At 47.1% G+C, this 19,634-nt stretch overlaps 1 pseudogene; it reads right to left on the bottom strand.

The window, feature by feature from the left end:
• Positions 1 to 6,262: 6,262 nt before the first annotated feature.
• LOC140421957 (josephin-2 pseudogene) lies at positions 6,263 to 16,477 on the bottom strand (annotated as a pseudogene).
• Between the last annotated feature and the right edge of the window lie 3,157 nt (positions 16,478 to 19,634).

Raw genomic sequence — 19,634 nt, 5'->3', positions numbered from 1 at the left:
TGCTTTCGCCTTCACGACCCGAAGCTCCTGCTCCTGGGTCTTTTGTTCCTCTTTCAGCCCTTCAATCGCTTGTAATATCGGGGCCAACAACTCTTTCTTCATTTCCTTTTTTATCTCCTCCACGCAGCGTTTCAAAAACTCTTGTTGTTCAGGGCCCCATATGAAACTGCCACCTTCCGACGCCATCTTGGTTTCTGCTTGCCTTCCTTGCCGCTGCTCCAAAGGATCCGCTGCAATCCGGCCACTTTCCTCTCCTTTTTCCATCCGTATCCAGGGGGAACACCCTTCTGGTTTACCGCACGGTGTTTTCAGCCGTTAAAATTGCCGTTGGGGCTCCTATCAAGAGCCCAAAAGTCCGTTTCACAGGGAGCTGCCGAAACGTGCGACTCAGCTGGTCATCGCCGCACCCGGAAGTCTCATTCAGTTATCTAACCTGCCGTCACATCAGTGAGTTCACACTGGGGGGGGGGGAAGGCCGTTCACCTGTTCTCAGTGTGGGAAGGGGTTCACTCAGTTATCCAGCCTGCGGAGACACCAGCAAGTTCACACTGGAGGGAGGTCATTCATATGCACGGTGTGTGGGAAGGAATTCAGTGATTCATCTACCTTACGGACACATCAACGAGTGCACACCAGGGAGAAACCGTTCACCTGCTCCCAGTGTGGGAAGGGATTCAGAGATTCATCCCACCTGCAGATGCACCAGCGAGTTCACACTGGGGAGAGGCCGTTCACCTGCTCTCAGCATGGGAAGGGATTTACGGACTTATCCAGCCTGAAGAAACACCAGCGAGTTCACACTGGGGAGAGGCCGTTCACCCCTCGGTGAGGGAAGGAAACCCATGATTCATCACACCTGCTGAGACACCAACAAGTTCACAAGTGATTACAGTGATGGATTCTGCTGTTATTGTTTCTGCTTCAATTACATCCAGGACGGCATTGTGTTCATTCTGACAGGTGGTCAATGGGGATGGCCATCGAATTTCTTTCTGCTGGACTTGGCAGTCTCATGGCTTTGCCTCCAGTGGGCTGACGCTCTTTGTGCCTTGTTGCAAATTTCACAAGGATCAGAGTGAAGGGGTGTTTGGAATTGAGCCGATATTTAGTTTGCATTTATGTTTGGATCCTCCCAAATCATACCACATTGCCATGAAGATGGGCCCTGGTGGTTACATGTTTTTGTTTCATTTTCTTCTGTGAGAAACACATCAGGGTATGAGGGGCCAGTTGTCTGAGGTGGACTGGGAAACCACATTAAATGGAATGATAGAGAGACAGGCAATGGCTAATAGTTAAGGAATTATATATCTACTTGGGGGCTCAGTTGGCTGATTCATGATGCAGAGTGACTCCAAAAGCAGTTCAACTGTCATACTAGCTGAGGTTATCCATGAAGGGTCCACCTTCTCAACATTGCTCCTCGCACGAGGCCCTCTCTCTCTATCTCTCCCCCTCTATTTCTCCCCCCCCCCCTCCCCGGGAACTTTGGCGCCTCTCATTTCTCATATATACACCAACTATAGATTCCTTTCGGGAACAGAAATCCAACAGGAAAAGTGATACAGTTAAATAGTAGTAAGTCTGAGGATTGGGAACTTGTTTTAGAATTCAGCAAAGGAGGATCAAGAAACTGATAGAGAGAAAATAGAATATGAGAGCAAAGTGGTGAGAAATATAAAAACTGACTGGAAAAGCTCCTGTAGGAATGTGAAGAGGAAAAGAGAGGGTGCAGAGGAGATTTACAAGAATGGTACCAGGGATGAGGGACTTCAGTGAGCTGGAGAGATTGGAGCATCTGAATTCTCTCTTTTTAGATTATACAGGAATTAGGGTTGAAAATGGGGCCAATGGGCCCATTGAGTCCATGCTGGCTCTCTATAGATCTAACCATCTCCTTGTTCTATCCCTGTCGTTTTATTTCCCTCAGGTCCCCATCCAATTTCCTTTTGGAAACATTCCATCATCTCTGCTTCTACCCCCATCGCAGGGAATGGGCTCCAGATGTTTACCAATTTCTTTTAATGCAAACGGGTTTCAGAGAGCGAAGAAGGCCATTCTGCCCATCGTTCCCATTCTGTCTCTTTGAATGAACTATCTAATTAATCCCAGTACCCTGAAAGTTTATACTTCTTTCCAGAGTCTGTCCAGTTCCATTTTGAAAGCTATAGTTGAATTTACTTCCTGCACAATTGTCAGACTGTGAATCTCAAATCAGAATAACTCGTTCTGTTTTAAATTAAATAATTTCATAATATCCTGTGTTTGGTTTTTCACAAGGTATTTGAAATGGAGTTAAAGGCATGGCTGTTACACAAAACTAAGACTCAATCTTTATTCATGATCATGGTGAGTGGGCCGAGTATGATATGTCCAAGTCTGGGGACTATTTCTAAAATGAAATTACATTTCTATAGCACCTTTCATGACCACAGGATCTCCTCACACATTTTACATCCAGTGAAGTGCTTTTGAAGTGTCGTCATTGTTGTCATGTGGGGAACGATAGGTATGCCTTAGTAACAAAATTTAATTTAAAAATCATCTTCATCCATCTTCACTGTTATAAGTAACAAGGTCAAGGAAGCGGTGTTAAACTCGAGCACGTGAGTGGACTTCTTATTAAAAATGAATACTGTATAAACCAAAATGTTTCCAGAAACTGCTGAAGTAGTGGAAATTGTTTAAACTACTAATTCCAAAATTTTGAAAAGCTACTGGTCATCATATACTGCCAAAATCTGGCTCAAGAATAAGATTCATTTTTCCATCCGATCAAAATTAGTAAGAAAGTAAGCTATTGTATTCTACAAAACTGTCTTTTTGAACTACTGTATCTTGTATTAACCAAATGTATCAATTGAAGATTACTGTATTAGTTAGCAATCTGTCAGAAATAGATGATTGAATAAGTAGTGAGCTTTAATTGAGTTACAGTTAATGAATCAATTGTTATGTTAAAAGACAGTTTTAATTGCTGTAAAACTGTAATGCTCACTTTCTCAGTATGTAAAGAATGTGCAATGAGGATAAATGTACTGGCAAGAGAGACCTTCAAACTCTGATTAGCCTCAACATTTGAAACCATGAATAAGGGATTGTATAGAATCAGATAAAGGGGATAGTAAGAAACAGTTCTGTTATATTCATGTCTAAAGTAATGAGAGATGTGTGGAGTTTGTATGTTCTCCCTGTGTCTGCTTGAGTTTCCTCTGGGTGCTCTGGTTTCCTCCCACAGTCCAAAGTTGTGCAAAGGTTAGATGGATTGGCCACGCTAAATTGCCCCTTAGTGTCCAAAAATCCCACAAACAGCAAATGACAATGAGCAGATGATGTGTTTTTAGTGATGTTGATTGAGGGATAAATATTGACCAGGACACTGGGGATAACTCACCTGCTCTTCTTCAATATAGTGGCTGTGGGATCTTTTACACCCACCTGAGAGGGGCAGACAGGGCCTCAGTTTAACATCTTATTTGAAAGAAGGCTGTTCTGACAGTGCAGCACTCCCTCATTGCTGGGACCAGGAATGTTGGATGTGATTTTTGTCCTCAGGTCTCTGGACTGGGATTTGATCCCACACCCTTCTGACTCAGAGGTGAGAGAGCTGTCCACTGAGCCACGACTGACACTATCGACTATGGGCGCGATTCTCCGGCCTCGTTGCGCTCTCGAGCAAGAGTAACGAGGCCGCTGAATAGCGGGAAATGCCAAAAACGAGATCCGCGCCAGGCGCCAAACAGTTTGCGATGCAACCGGCCCGTTCCCCTTGGTGAAATCAGGATCTCGCCGTAGCGAGGTGAGAAACCAATTATCACCTCTTCAGCCCCATTTCCATACAATTAACGAGAGCTACCCCAGATCCAATGGCCTCCCGTCATTCAGCGGCCTCCCCAGCAAGCGCTCACACTGGCGGCGATTAGTATTTCTTTTGAAAAGCTTGAACCAGGCAGAAGAATTCTTGTGGTGAGCCGAGGAGGTGAGTCGCCATCTTTGCTCACAGGCAAAGAGCCCGGGGGCACTGGGCATGCTGCCCCAGTATTGCACCACCATGCCAACCCCTGGATCATGTGTTCCAGTTCCGGGGGCAACCCTTGTCCCTGCCCATCTGCCCCAACCGCCACCCATAACCCCCACTGACTGCTGAGGCCTCTAGCTATGTGGCTGAAGGCTATTGCTGATAGGGAATTGGCAATTGTGAGCCCTTAAAGCGAGCCCTTCACAGATGCCAAGAGGATTCCCGTGGGTGGGCAGGCCTTGTAGCATGTGGGAGTCATTGCCTAGCATTGCAATCAAACCTTGATGCCTGGACACTGCGGGGGAGAAGAGCCTACACGCAGTATCCGCACACCCAGGGGATGGGACAGAGTCTCAGGGGCATGTCCACGGCCAGAGGGTGGGTGGGTGCCACGTCAGGTGGTGGGGGCGGGGGAGGTGGGATGCCTGGAGAGATGGGCAAAGGGACCAGGGGTCAGCCTGCATTGTGGAACAAAGAGACAGAGGCATCATAATGTCATAATGTTTGTGCAAAGAGGTATTTATTGTGCTGTACGTTATCCCACTCCTGGTGGCGTGGTGCCCCCCCACCCCCGCGCCCAGTACCCTCGGTGATCCTCGATGTGCCTGGCCCTCCTACCTCTAACACTATGTCTGGCTGTGACCAACGTCGACGAAGCTGCACAGGCGTGACTGACGCTCATTCAAGTGTCTATCACCAGGGAATGAACGCAGGCGGACCATTTTGGTTGAAGCCACGCTAACGTGACTGACGGATTTGAAGCCGCGGAGATGGGCCAACGTTCACTCGAGCGTCTGGTTGAAGCTGCACAGGTTGTTGAAGCCATGCAAGTGGGCCAATGCTCACTCGAGTGTCTAGTTGAAGCCGCATAGTACACTGCTTTTTCTTTCCCTTTGTCTATTTGTTAGATTTCTTTCTCCATCGCATCAGAAAATAAATAAATAAATATTGCCGAATACAAAAAGAAAGAGAATGTTCCGGGTTCTGATTGAGGAGCCGTGAGCTCCATCACAGGGTTCATAGCGGAACATCAATCTCAGTTAATGCAGAAAGATGGTTGGGACCCACACCTTACGGCTGGGGAACAGGAAAGCTGGTGGATGGGTCAGAAGAAGGATAGAGAACAAAAGGGGTAATAATTCTGAGCAGCCTATATTTAGTGAATAATTAGACAAAAGAATGAGACAATCCAGTCCAGCCGGTGGCTGCAGTTTGCAGCAACACAGTTGGGCAGATAGGGTGGGGTCGCCCCAGTGGATAAAACACAATCACCAACCGCCCTTGGGCCGAGGATACTGAGCCTCATCTCCCTGTGGCCAGAACCAATAGATACTGAGAATTGAAGGAAAAGGAGAGACATTTAGTAAACCCACAGGGTAAGACTAATCCTGAAGGAACACAAATTTGCTGAGGAATAGCAATGGTGTCACTTTACCTGCCTGAAGACACAGGAAACTGAACGATAAAATGAAACCATTCAGTGGACAGCTGGAAATGAAATACAGGCTTGTGTCTCAAAGGAAAACTCCGTCTGTGAAAAAGCATTTTTGCAAACTTTAAACCAAGGCCTTTCAGAGCAAGTAGATAAGGACAAGTACAGCTCCTCCTGCGATTACCAAGGGGGAGGCTGCCCTAAACATTACAGTCATATATTCTCCCCTCCCTTGTTCTGGCGAGTTAGCAACAGTTATAGTTAAAAATGTAACATTTGAATTTACTGTTCCATTTGAGATGCTAATAAGAGTTTTTTTATTGTGTTTAGTTCTAAAAAAATATTTATAATTAGTTTGGATAGGAAACAAAACTTCATCTAATGTGAAACTCTGATTTAAATAAAATTCCAACCGCTTGGATTTAAGAGATAGGTTCGAAAGTAAGTAACCCATGTTTAGGTCAGTCTGTTCCAAAACAAAGATAAGACGAGTTTGGCAGCAATCCAATTTTAACTCCCCAGTACATTTGGGTGATAAAAAATGTTGAAAGTGAGTTTTTAAAAAAATATTTTTTTATTCTCCTCTTTTCTCACATTTTCTCCCAAATTTACACCCAACAATAATCAGTAACAAATATGTCAATCCCCATATCAATAACAATGATCCCATCCTCCCACCAAACCCCAAACATTAGCTTGCATGTTCACATAAACAAATGACAAAAAGGAATCAGGAATCACCCATAGTCGCCATTAACAAACACAGCCCCCCTCCCCCAACCCTCCCACCCACCACCCCAACTAATGTTCGATGTTATCCCGTTCTTGAAAGTGCATAATGAATAATGCTCATGAATTGTAGAACCCCTCCATCCTTCCCCTCAGTTCAAACTTAACCTTCTCAAGAGTCAAGTATTCCAACAGGTCCCCCCGCCACGCCAGGGCATAGGGTGGAGAGGTTGCTCTTCAACCCATCAGGATTTGCCTTCGGGCGATCAACGAGGTGAAGGATACAACATCTGCCTCCGCACCCGTTTCCAACATTGGCTGGTCGGACACCCGAATATGGTTGGAGTTCTGTAAACATCTTCCATGACCAAAAGGGGGAAGTGTTGGAGGCCATTTTGTGATACTTGGCTATGATATAAATTATAGGTGGCCCTGTAACTACATCTGTGCTCCCATATTACTTTTGAATAGTTCTGATGGAACAAAAGGTACTCATTGGCTTAGAAATAGATAGTCTATACACATTGCTGTTAACATCAGAAAAGACACAAAATGACTGTTAGCTATTTTGTGATATAAAATAGCTGAACAAGCCACATTCCCTGTAAACTGTTTCATGAGACCCAAGTGTGGGTATGTATAGAGAGTGTCCCAACAGCCGCTGATAACAGCTTCACAGAACAAGATTTGCAATGTATCCTTGTTAAGCTCAAGGTCTAAGGCTGTAGACAGGGCACATCATTGTTAGTTTTGAATGACTTCTGTATGAAGTTAGGGGCGGGTAAGACAACACCCACTTTAACCATATATGTGATAATTGGGTATGCCAGGAAAATTGATTGACTGCATGTAAAAAGTGTGACGTGAATATAGTTGATTGATTGTATGTAAATGAGAAAACAACTAATTCCGCCCCTTGAATCTGTATATTAACCCGTGTGAGCTTTAGCTCAAGTGAGAGAAGGTGCTGTCACAGGCTGTGGAGTCTGAGACCTTCCCACCCAGAATTCTGACATAAACTGCTTTTTTTACTTATACTCAGGTCATTGTGTGAATATTTTCACCCCTAACATTGTAATTCTTTTATTTAATGATGTGATATTCCCAATGAGAGCGCGACCTCGAGGAATTGAGCTGAGTTCTAACCGTACCATCAAGCAACATTGCATAATATTATGTATTAAAACCCCATTCCTGTTTGTTTCAGTCTGATCAATGAATTTAAACTATGATACGATGGAGCAATATAGGAAATGATAGAGGCAATGATTCAATAAGTCCTGCTGATATTATCTCTTTAAACATTTCAAGTTTAAAAAAAAATAAATTTAGAGTTTCCAATTATTTTTCCCACCTCCCCAGCACGCTGGCTTAATCCATCACAGCTGGAGGTCTGAGTCAGCCTGCCATCGGCGGTGAGACTTTCCCCCCTCACCACTCCCGCTGTCCGATCTCCCGCGTCTCGCGTTCAGGGAGCGAGCAGCCAGCTTCCATCCTCCTCCACCTCCCTCGGCACCACCAGCAGCAGCTCACAGGGATCCTGGGCGATCTGGTCCTGCAGGAACTTCCTCAGTTCCTCCTCATTCCCGATTGGAACCGGGGCCTTTAGTTTGGAGTCCAGATTGTAGTAGGCCCCGTTGATTGCCAGACTGCCACCCAGTGCTTGCGCTGGATGGGGAGCGAGACAAAGCCCAGTGTCATGTTGGAGGGAATGTTGAGGATGAAGCCATGAACCCGGCTCAGCACCAAGCTGCTGAGCGACTTGCGTTTATCCCACCAAATCGCAGCGAGACCTTGAGTTAGCAAGGCGGCCATGAGGACGTTGACATCATAGTTCCCGGTTCCTAACAAACTGCGATGGGGATTCACCAGAGAGTCGGGAGCCAGCTGGCCGCTCAGCCCGTCCAGCTGCTGCTGGGTGAAGAGCAGCTGCTGCAGGAGGTTGTTGAGGGCGTGGAGGGCGCAGAGCTCCAGGTGCTGCCGCTCGTGGTACAGCGGAGGGGGGGGCTCCGACATCCCCACCCCCGGGGGGGGGCTCCGACATCCCCACACCCGGGGGGGGCTCCGACATCCCCACACCCGGGGGGGGGGGGGCTCCGACATCCCCACACCCAGGGGAGGCTCCGACATCCCCACACCCGGGGGGGGCTCCGACATCCCCACACCCGGAGAGAGAGGACAGGCCGCTGGGTGAGTCACCGCCAGCCCCGAGGAGGTGCCATTCCCGCCCAGGCCCGGACGGAGAGCCCTTTTTGCAACTTTTAACGACTTATTATTTTTCTTTTTCTTTCTTCAATCTAAAAAAATAAAATTTCTTCAAAAAAAAGTTTTTAAAAATATTCCTCAAAACGTCCCCCGGGACCGGATTTCCGACTTCTTAAAAAACACACTCTAGGCGGGAGCCACCCGGTGTGGAACATCTCCACTACATTGCGCCCTGGCTTCGGGCCTGCCGCCTCATCCTCAGTTTGGCTCCACCCCCGTTGCTCCAAATGAGTGCGTCCCGGGCCCGACACCTCAGCTCCGGCCGCCAGACACTCGCATGGGGTTCGTCGCCGGTTCTCAAACCGGCCCGGCTGGATGCCCGGGACAGCCCCAAAGGTCGCCGCAAATCGGGGGGGAGGGGGAGGGGTGCAAAAAAACACGGTAAACCCCCGAAAGCGGCATAGACAGTGGCCACCGGCGGGAGCTCCTCGAGGACAGAGACTTGGACTCTTTCCACAGTCAGTCCCCTGGAACACTCTCACTCGGGTGTGTGTGTCTCGGTGCTTTTCCAGTCACAGTGATGTTTAAAATCTTTTGATGCCGACAGATCGGGCAAACATTTCTCCTTCTAGATTCAAAGGCCGATGTTACTCAGATCCCAAGGTATCGAGTGACTCTGTAAGACCGAGACGTGACAATTGAGATTTCTGACTGTAATTCCTCCTCTTGTAATATCTGTAAAAGGAGTTTACAAAAGTCAGCACTCAATACAGGATAGAAATTCAGATCAGAGAATTCTAGTTACTGTGGAACATTCCTTCCTCTCATTCCCCAATACCTCGTCTCCAACACCTATTCCCCATACCTAGTCTCCAGGGAGCGGACTCGGAGGGATGGAGCCGAGTTTCCAGGGAGCAGACTCGGAGGGGCAGGGTATCGGAGCAGTGACTGTAGAACGTTGAGCTAGCTGACCACTGCACCCTGGTACAGGAGGCCATTCAAGCTGGGGGAGGAAGTGGTAGTTGTCGGGGATTCTATAATTAGGTGAACTGCTAGCGTCCTTTGGAAGCAGGACCAAGAGTCCCACATGGTATGTTGCCTGCCCGGTGCTAGGGTGAGGGGCATCTCTAACTGGCTTGAAAGGATATTGGAGAGGGAAGGGGAGGATCCAGTTGCTGTGGTCCACGTTGGGACAAACAACATCAGCAAGACTTGGAAAGAGGATCTGTTTGGGGAAAATCAGGAACTAGGAACAAAATTAAAGAACAGGTTCTCAAAGGATATAATCTCTGGATTATCACACGAGCCACGTGCAAATTTGGCACAGGGATGAAAAAATTAGGGAAGTACACATGTGGCTAAAGAAGTGGTGTGGGAAAGAGGGGTTCCATTTCATGGGGCACTGGCATCAGTATTGGGACAGGAGGGATCTGTACAGTTGGGACAGTCCACCTGAACCGATCTGGGACAGGGTCCTCACGGAAAGGATAAATAGGGAGGTCACAAAGACTTTAAACCAACAAATGGAGGGGGAGGGGAAGGCCTCAGGGGAACTCAATACAGTTCCAAAAACAAGTAGCAGGATGGTCTGGACTGGGCAAATACCCCGGTTATAAAGTTTACAGGAGGGACGGAGAATACGGCAGAGTGGGTGGAGTAGCCTTACTGATTAGAAATACTATCACCTCAATGGTGAGGATTGGATTTGTTTATTGTCACGTGTATCGAGATACAGTGAAAAGTATTGTTCTGTGTACAGTTCAGACAGATCATTCCATACATGAGAACAATACATAGGGAAAACATCAATACACACGGCGCCTTCTCCTCCTCCAAAATAGCCCCGTAAACCACCAATACTACCCCTTCCCCAGTCCCCCTGTCGTCAGCACCTCCTCCAGCAATGTGGAATCTGGCTCTGCTGGGAAGCTCTGTATCTCCTTTCTGGCAAAGTCTCGAACCTGCATATATCTAAATATTTCCCCTTGCTCCAGCCCATACTTTGCTCCCAGCTCCTTCAATCCCGCAAAACGACCCCCAAGAAATAAATCTTTTAGTGTCCTAATTCCTTTCCAATCCCATCTCCTAAAATTTCCAATCCCATTTCCCTGGCTCAAATCTATGGTTATCCTCTCCTTTCTTAAGGAGAAAGTCGACATAGCTTTACTACAGGAAACTCATCTGGATGATAAGGAACACTTTAAATTGAGGCGGGATTGGGTGGGGCAGGTTTTTGCATCTTCTTTTCATCAAGTAGCAGGGATGTGGCAATCCTTATTAATCAAAATACCCCTTTGAAGGTTGAAACCTGCACCAAGGACAAAGGAGATAGATAGGTGATCATTAGAGGTTCGGTGCATGGAGATGTTGCTTCAATAAGGAATGTTTATGGATCCCCAAATTACTCCCCGGAGTTCATTACTGAGGACTTTGTGGATTTTGCAGAGTTAGCTTCAACTAACTCTTTTGTGGTTGGTGACTTCAACTGTCCCTTAAATCCGCTGGTAGATAAGCTCCCGGTTACCAGGACCCCCCGACCCCCTTCCACCCCCACCCCGCAAGCCAGGCATTGGCCTTTACTTGTGAGGAGGTGGGTTATGTGGATGTTTGGAGAACTTTGCACCAGAGGGGCGGAGATTTTACCTTCTTTCCAGCCCTAATCAATGTCATTCTAGAATCAACAACATTTTTATGTCAAGGACGATCCTACACCTGGTGTCCTCTTGCACCGTCGTGACCATCGATTGTGGACCATCCCCCTGTTTCTCTGGAATTCTACTCGAGGGTTCATCCCCAGGTCGAGAATGTGGAGGTTTGCTGCCTTTCTGATGAGATACTTCATTTACTAAGCATTTTAAGAACAAGTTGGAGTTCTTCCTTTGGATTAACTCGACCCCTGGTATTCCCCCTCCATTTTATGGGAAACATGTAAAGTTTATGCTCGGATGCTGAAGAACCAGCAACGTCTGGGTGTTTGTTTCACGAAGGCCGAGCAGAATTATGAGGAGATCTTGAATAAGCTATTGCTGAAGGAGGTGAATGCGGCAAGAGTGGCTTTGGACTCCCTATTGATGCAGCAGGTCGAGAAAGGTTTGCGAGGCAGACGTTGTACGAGTTTGGGAATAAACCGAACAAATACTTGACCTGTTTGACAAAGAAAAAGGCCGACATTGGAACAATTCCCTCTGTGCGGCTTGGGGAGAGAAAAGGGTTGTGAGGACAGAGGAGATGAACAGGAATTTGGGGAATTCTATGCAGGATTATAAAGTCTCTGAAGACTGGTGAAGTGTTGCTGGATATGGAGCATTTATTCTCTTCCCTGAAGCTTACGGAGGCCTCAGAAAGCCAATGTGAGCCTCTTAATGTGGTGGGGGGTGGGGGGGGGGGCTGAAGTGACATCACAGAAAAGCTGTGACCTGATTGGCTGGTTGGGAATCTACACTAAATTAAATAAATTAACCATTGGTAAACTAATTAAACATAATTACTTAATTATAATTTAGAGGGGTATCTAAGCCAGAGATCGGAGAGTACTGTATTGAGCTTTCACATTTATAGTAGAAATCTAGTGCTAGGAAACATATAGTGAACAGTAACTTTTTAAAAAAACTTTTAAATTTAATTTACTAATTAATTGATGCAATGTCAATTAGAGGGGTGCAGTGCTCTGACTGTGAGATGTGGCAGGTCCGGGAGGGTTCCAGCGTCCCAGATGGCTTCATCTGCAGAAAGTGCACCCAAATGGAGCTCCTCACAGACCGCATGGTTCGGTTGGAGCAGCAGTTGGATGCATTTAGGAGCATGCAGGTGGCGGAAAGCGTCATAGATAGCAGTTATATAAATGTGGTCACACCCAAGGTGCAGGCAGAGAAATGGGTGACCACCAGAAAGGGCAGGCAGTCACTGCAGGAATCCCTTGTGGTTGTCCCCCTCTCGAACAGGTATACCCCTTTGGATACTGTCGGGGGGATAGCCTATCAGGGGAAAACAGCAGCAGCCAGAGCAGTGGCACCACAGCTGGCTCTGATGTTCAGGAGGGAGGGTCAAAGCGCAGAAGAGCAATAGTCATAGGGGACTCTATAGTCAGGGGCACAGATAGGCGCTTCTGTGGACGGGAAAGAGACTCCAGGATGGTATGTTGCCTCCCTGGTGCCAGGGTCCAGGATGCCTCTGAACGGGTAGAGGGCATCCTGAAGGGGGAGGGCAAACAGGCAGATGTCGTTGTACATATTGATACTAACGACATAGGCAGGAAGAGGCATGAGGTCCTGCAGCAGGAGTTCAGGGAGCTAGGCAGAAAGTTAAGACAGGACCTCTAGGGTTGAAATCTCGGGATCACTCCCTGTACCACGTGCCAGTGAGCTAGAAATAGGACGATAGAGCAGCTAAACACGTGGCTAAACAGCTGGTGTAGGAGGGAGGGTTTCTATTATCTGGACCACTGGGAGCTCTTCTGCGGCAGGTGTGACCTCTATAAGGACGGGTTGCATCTAAACTGGAGAGGCATAAATATCCTGGCCGCGAGGTTTGCTAGTGTCACACGGGAGGGTTTAAACTAGTATGGCAGGGGGGTGGGCACGGGAGCAATAGGTTGGAAGGTGAGAGCATTGAGGGAGAACTAGGGAATAGGGATAGTATGGCTCTGAGGCAGAGCAGACAGGGTGAAGTTGCTGAACACAGCGGGTCTGGTGGCCTGAAGTGCATATGTTTTAATGCAAGAAGTATTACGGGTAAGGCAGATGAACTTAGAGCTTGGATTAGTACTTGGAACTATGATGTTGTTGCCATTACAGAGACCTCGTTGAGGGAAGGGCAGGATTGGCAGCTAAACGTTCCAGGATTTAGATGTTTCAGGCGGGATAGAGGGGGATTTAAAAGGGGTGGCGGAGTTGCGCTACTGGTTAGGGAGAATATCACAGCTGTACTATGGGAGGACACCTCAGAGGGCAGTGAGGCTATATGGGTAGAGATCAGGAATAAGAAGGGTGCAGTCACAATGTTGGGGGTTTACTACAGGCCTCCCAACAGCCAGCGGGAGATAGAGGAGCAGATAGGTAGACAGATTTTGGAAAAGAGTAAAAACAACAGGGTTGTTGTGATGGGAGACTTCAACTTCCCCAATATTGACTGGGACTCACTTAGTGCCAGGGGCTTAGACGGGGCAGAGTTTGTAAGGAGCATCCAGGAGGGCTTCTTAAAACAATATGTAGACAGTCCAACTAGGGAAGGGGCTGTACTGGACCTGGTATTGGGGAATGCGCCCGAATGAGTTTCAGTAGGGGAGCATTTCGGGAACAGCGACCACAATTCAGTAAGTTTTAAAGTGCTCGTGGACAAGGATGAGAGTGGTCCTAGGGTGAATGTGCTAAATTGGGGGAAGGCTAATTATAACAACATTAGGCGGGAAATGAAGAACCTAGATTGGGGGCGGATGTTGGAGGCTTTCAAGTGTCAGTTGAAAGGAATTCAGGACCGGCATGTTCCTGTGAGGAAGAAGGATAAATACGCCAATTTTCGGGAACCTTGGATAACGAGATATAGTAGGCCTCGTCAAAAAGAAAAAAGGAGGCATTTGTCAGGGCTAAAAGGCTAGGAATAGACAAAGCCTGTGTGGAATATAAGGAAAGTAGGAAGGAACTTAAGCAAGGAGTCAGGAGGGCTAGAAGGGGTCACGAAAAGTCATTGGCAAATAGTGTTAAGGAAAATCCCAAGGCTTTTTACAAGTACAAAAAAAGCAAGAGGGTAGCCAGGGAAAGGGTTGGCCCACTGAAGGATAGGCAAGGGAATCTATGTGTGGAGCCAGAGGAAATGAGCGAGGTACTAAATGAATACTTTGCATCAGTATTCACCAAAGAGAAGGAATTGGTAGATGTTGAGTCTGGAGAAGGGTGTGTAGATAGCCTGGGTCACATTGAGATCCAAAAAGACGAGGTGTTGGGCGTCTTAAAAAATGTTAAGGTAGATAAGTCCCCAGGGCCTGATGGGATCTACCCCAGAATACTGAAGGAGGCTAGAGAGGAAATTGCTGACGCCTTGACTGAAATCTTTGGATCTTCACTGTCTTCAGGTGATGTCCCGGAGAATAGCCAATGCTGTTCCTCTGTTTAAGAAGGGTAGCAAGGATAATCCAGGGAACTACAGGCCGGTGAGCCTTGCATCAGTGGTAGGGAAATTACTGGAGAGAATTCTTCGAGACAGGATCTATTCCCATTTGGAAGCAAATGGACGTATTAGTGAGAGGCAGCATGGTTTTGTGAAAGGGAGGTTGTGTCTCACTAACTTGATAAAGAGTTTTTTAAGGAGGCCACAAAGATGATTGATGCAGGTAGGACAGTGGATGTTGTCTATATGGACGTCAGTAAGGCCTTTGACAAGGTCCCTCATGGTAGACTAGTACAAAAGGTGAAGTCACACGGGATCAGGGGTGAGCTGGCAAGGTGGATACAGAACTGGCTAGGTCATAGAAGGCAGAGAGTAGCAATGGAAGGATGTTTTTCTAATTGGAGGGCTGTGACTAGTGGTGTTCCACAGGGATCAGTGCTGGGACCTTTGCTGTTTGTAGTATATATAAATGATTTGGAGGAAAATGTAACTGGTCTGATTAGTAAGTTTGCAGAAGACACAAAGGTTGGTGGAATTGCGGATAGCGATGAGGACTGTCAGAGGATACAGCAGGATTTAGATTGTTTGGAGACTTGGGTGGAGAGATGGCAGATGGAGTTTAATCCGGACAAATGTGAGGTAATGCATTTTGGAAGGTCTAATGCAGGTAGGGAATATACAGTGAATGGTAGAACCCTCAAGAGTATTGAAAGTCAGAGAGGTCCCAGGGCAGCACGGTAGCATTGTGGATAGCACATTTGCTTCACAGCTCCAGGGTCCCAGGTTCGATTCCGGCTTGGGTCACTGTCTGTGCGGAGTCTGCACATCCTCCCTGTGTGTGCGTGGGTTTCATCCGGGTGCTCCGGTTTCCTCCCACAGTCCAAAGATGTGCAGGTTAGGTGGATTGGCCATGATGAATTGCCCTTAGTGTCCAAAATTGCCCTTAGTGTTGGGTGGGGTTACTGGGTTATGGGGATAGGGTGGAGGTGTTGACCTTGGGTGGGGTGCTCTTTCCAAGAGCCGGTGCAGACTCGCTGGGCTGAATGGCCTCCTTCTGCACTGTAAATTTGATGAAAAGATCTCGGCGTACAGGTCCACAGGTCACTGAAAGGGGCAACACAGGTGGAGAAGGTAGTCAAGAAGGCATACGGCATGCTTGCCTTCATTGGCCGGGGCATTGAGTATAAGAATTGGCAAGTCATGTTGCAGCTGTATAGAACCTTAGTTTGGCCACATTTGGAGTATAGTGTTCAATTCCTGTCGCCACACTACCAGAAGGATGTGGAGGCTTTAGAGAGGGTGCAGAAGAGATTTACCTGGTATGGAGGGCATTATCTATGAGGAGCGGTTGAATAAACTCGGTTTGTTCTCACTGGAACGACGGAGGTTGAGGGGCGACCTGATGGAGGTCTACAAAATTATGAGGTGCATAGACAGAGTGGGTAGTCAGAGGATTTTCCCCAGGGTAGAGGGGTCAATTACTAGGGGGCATAGGTTTAAGGTGCGAGGGGCAAGGATTAGAGTAGATGTACGAGGCAAGTTTTTTACACAGAAGGTAGTGGGTACCTGGAACTCGCTACCGGAGGAGGTGGTGGAAGCAGGGACGATAGTGACATTTAAGGGGCATCTTTACAAATACATGAATAGGATGGGAATGGAGGTATACGGACCCAGGAAGTGTCGAAGATTGTAGTTTAGTCGGGCAGCATGGTTGGAACCGGCTTGGAGGGCCGAAGGGCCTGTTCAAGTGCTGTACTTTGTTTCAGTCTGTGTGAAGCTCAATTGCCATTTCCACAAAGCCCGCGCTGATTGGCTGGAGGACCAGAGTCCTTCCGGTCATCCAACTCGTCCCATTGGTCAACGCCTCAGCAGAAAAGTCAGGGGTGAGCCTTCCCTCGCACATGCGCATTCTCTCCTCTCCCTCGGACATGCTCAAGTTCCGGTCCGGGCCGTGGGGGAAATCACCGAAAGGCTTCTTGTTCTGGCCGGAGCAGTCAGCCGGTTGCTTGGAAACCTTGTGTCGAGGAGGGGGAAGGTTGTTGACCAATGGGAAGAGTTGATAAACCGCAAGGACTCTCTTCCCCATCCAATCAGCTCCCCCGTTGTCTGAACACGGAAGCTGGACACTGAGGAAACCTGGGGCTTCACACAGACTTAAAACCTCCTCCTGTCTCCAACATCTGTGAGTAAAACACTTACTTTTCTCCCCCTTTCCATTTCTTTTCTCATTATCACCTTCAATTGGTCACTTGCAGCAACTGAAGGGAAAGGAAGTGAATCCAGGGAGGGTGCAGACTCTGCAAAGCTTGGCCCAGGTCTCTCACTCTCTCTCATAAAGACATTGACATCCTTTGCTCAGCTTAACACATTTATTTGTCTGGCTAAAAGGATGGTCTCTTTCCTAATGTTCACAATTAAAGGGCTGGTTTATCCAGGAGCTGGCTGACATTCAAAGAGATAGTAAATTAATACCAGACAGAGACATGTCTCGTGCTGTTATATGGTACACATTAGATATATTATTTATGGTTCTGTGATAAAGTACAATCCAGTCATCTCTTCCCTTGGAGGGTTATTCATCTCTGGATTTCTCTTCCACAGGGACCAGTGGGGTGTGGGGGTCACTGAATATATTCACAGATGAGTTGGACAGATTTTTAATAAATTGTTATGTTTTACATCATTTTTAAAGAATGAATGCAACAGAGTAACAGGAAAAAATGGTGGCAAATTGGCACAGAATGGAACAAGAGATATTGCCAACATAAATCCAAGCAACACATTGCAGAATTAATTTGGAACAGGATATTTGAGGGACCAGGGACTCAAGATGAAATGCCAGATCAATTGAAGAACCAGTTAACAGGTTAAAGTAGTGAGTGGGGAAAGAGGGTAAGATTATATAACAATTCAGTTTGTAAACCCAAAAATATCACAAACGGACTAACAGCATAATCAAATTAAAATGAACAACAGAACATAGATGACATAGAACTCCTGTAGTGCAGAAGGCCATTCGCCCCTTCACATCTGCACTGAGCCTCAGAAAGAGCATTTCACTGAGGCCCACTCCCCATCCTATCCTCGTAACCCGGTGCATTGATCATGGTCAACCCACCTAACCTACACATCTTGGACACTAAGGGGCAAATTAGTGTGACCAATTCACTTTCGCTGCACAACTTTGGACAATGGGAGGAAAGTGGAGCAACCGGAGGAAACCCACAAAGACACAAGGAGAATGTGCAAACTCCACACAGACAGCCACCCAAGGCTGGAATTGAACCTGGGTCCCTGGCACTGAGGTAGCAGCATTAACCACTGTGCCCTACTCCCGGCTTAAGTTAAATTTAATTCACTCATGGAAAGCCCAGGAGGAGCAAGTCAGTCAAATTGGAGCCTATGTATTTGAGATAGGAGTCCCACACTTGACCCAACGCATCAGACTCGGAATGAATTACAGACATTAAAAATTGCATGGAGATGCATTCCATAATCAGCCTATGCCAGTTTTGGATCGAGGGAGACCTGACTGGTCTGCTTCTGTATTGAGCCAGATGAATGTTGAGTCCATCCTACCCCAATCCCTTATGAACCTAAGACGAGAGGCCAATTGATGAAGCCTGATTTTCAGGAGACCATACCCTCCCTTAGCTCCTGGTGATTGGAGGTTAACAGACTTCAGGCGAGGTTTATTTTTGTTCCAGGTAGAGTCATAGATGTTTACAGCTTGTCCATGCTGCCCAGTTTCTATCACTAAGCTAGTCCCACTTGCCAGCATTTGGCCCATATCCCTCTATACCCACCCTGCCCATGTAACATCTAACTGCTTGTTAAAGAACAAAATTGTACCCGCCTCTACCACTGCCTCTGGCAGCCATTCCAGATGCTCACCACCCTCTGTGAAGAAACTTCTCCTCTAGTCTCTTTTGTATCTCTCTTCTCCTATGCCCTCTAGGCTCCTCTACCTTGGAGAAAAGATGTTGACTATATAAACTTATCTCTGCTCCTCATTATGTTATAGACTTCTACAAGGTCACACCTAACCTTGCCCGTCTCCAGGACCCTCTGGTGATCTATTAAGTTGTGGAAGTGAATGATCACAGGCCTGGGATGAAAACTCCCTCAGTCTCAAAGACAGGATCCGATGCCCTTTCTAATTTAAAACACCCAGGCTTCACATCCAGCTTGAGAAAACGTGGCAGCAGGTCCTCTAAGAACCTAGCGGGAGCCTCACCCTCCACCCCTTCTGGCAGGCCAACGACTCGGATGTTCTTTCTCTGACCCTAAGTTCTCCAGGAGTCCACCACACCACTCAGCCGGTTTTCCAAGGATTGAATTCTTGCCTCCGCTGAATTCTTGGCTCCGCCGAGGAGGTATCTTGCTCAACATTCAGGATTCTCTCCTCCGGATCATCGAGCCTCTTCATGGTGTTTTGCAGCTCAGCCTCATGAGCTCACAGATATTGAGTCAGCACACTCAGCCTCTGGTCAATAACATGGATAATGTCGCTGACATAGATCGGCCAATGATCGTACAGAATAGATGAGCAGGTTCGATGGGCCGAATGGCCAACTGCAGCTCTTATTTGTTATGATCTCTGTGCCTAGGACAGGAAGCCGTGAGCATGGATCTATCAATCAGCCTGAATCAGCACCTTCAGGAGAATTGGGAGGATGAATATTAGATACAGCAGAGTGAGAATGGAGGGAGTGTGTGGGATGGAGATTTACAGCTTTTGGGGAATGAACGAGGAAAGAATGTTCTCTAGGAACTAGAATTGTCTGTTCTGAATTCCTATCCTGTACTGACTGATGTCTTTTGTCAATTGTTTTTACAGGATATTAGAAGAGGGGGAATTACGGACAGAAATCTCAAACTTCACGTCTCGATCTGACTGAGTCTCTCAATTCCTTGGAACTGAATATCACCGGACTTTGGATCTAGAATCTAGATGTTTGTCTTTTCTGTCGGCTTCAAAAGATTTTAACCATCAGTGTGACTGGAAAAGCACCGAGACACACACACACCCGAGTGAGAGTGTTCCAGAGCACTGACTGTCGAAAGAGCTTTCACCAGTTACACAGCCTGAAAATACATAACACCATTTACAGCGGGGAGCGACTGTATACGTGTTCTGTGTGTGGA

This window comes from Scyliorhinus torazame, chromosome 5 (assembly GCF_047496885.1).
Source record: "Scyliorhinus torazame isolate Kashiwa2021f chromosome 5, sScyTor2.1, whole genome shotgun sequence".
Lineage (NCBI taxonomy): Eukaryota > Metazoa > Chordata > Chondrichthyes > Carcharhiniformes > Scyliorhinidae > Scyliorhinus > Scyliorhinus torazame.
This window is presented reverse-complemented; position numbering and strand designations above follow the sequence as displayed.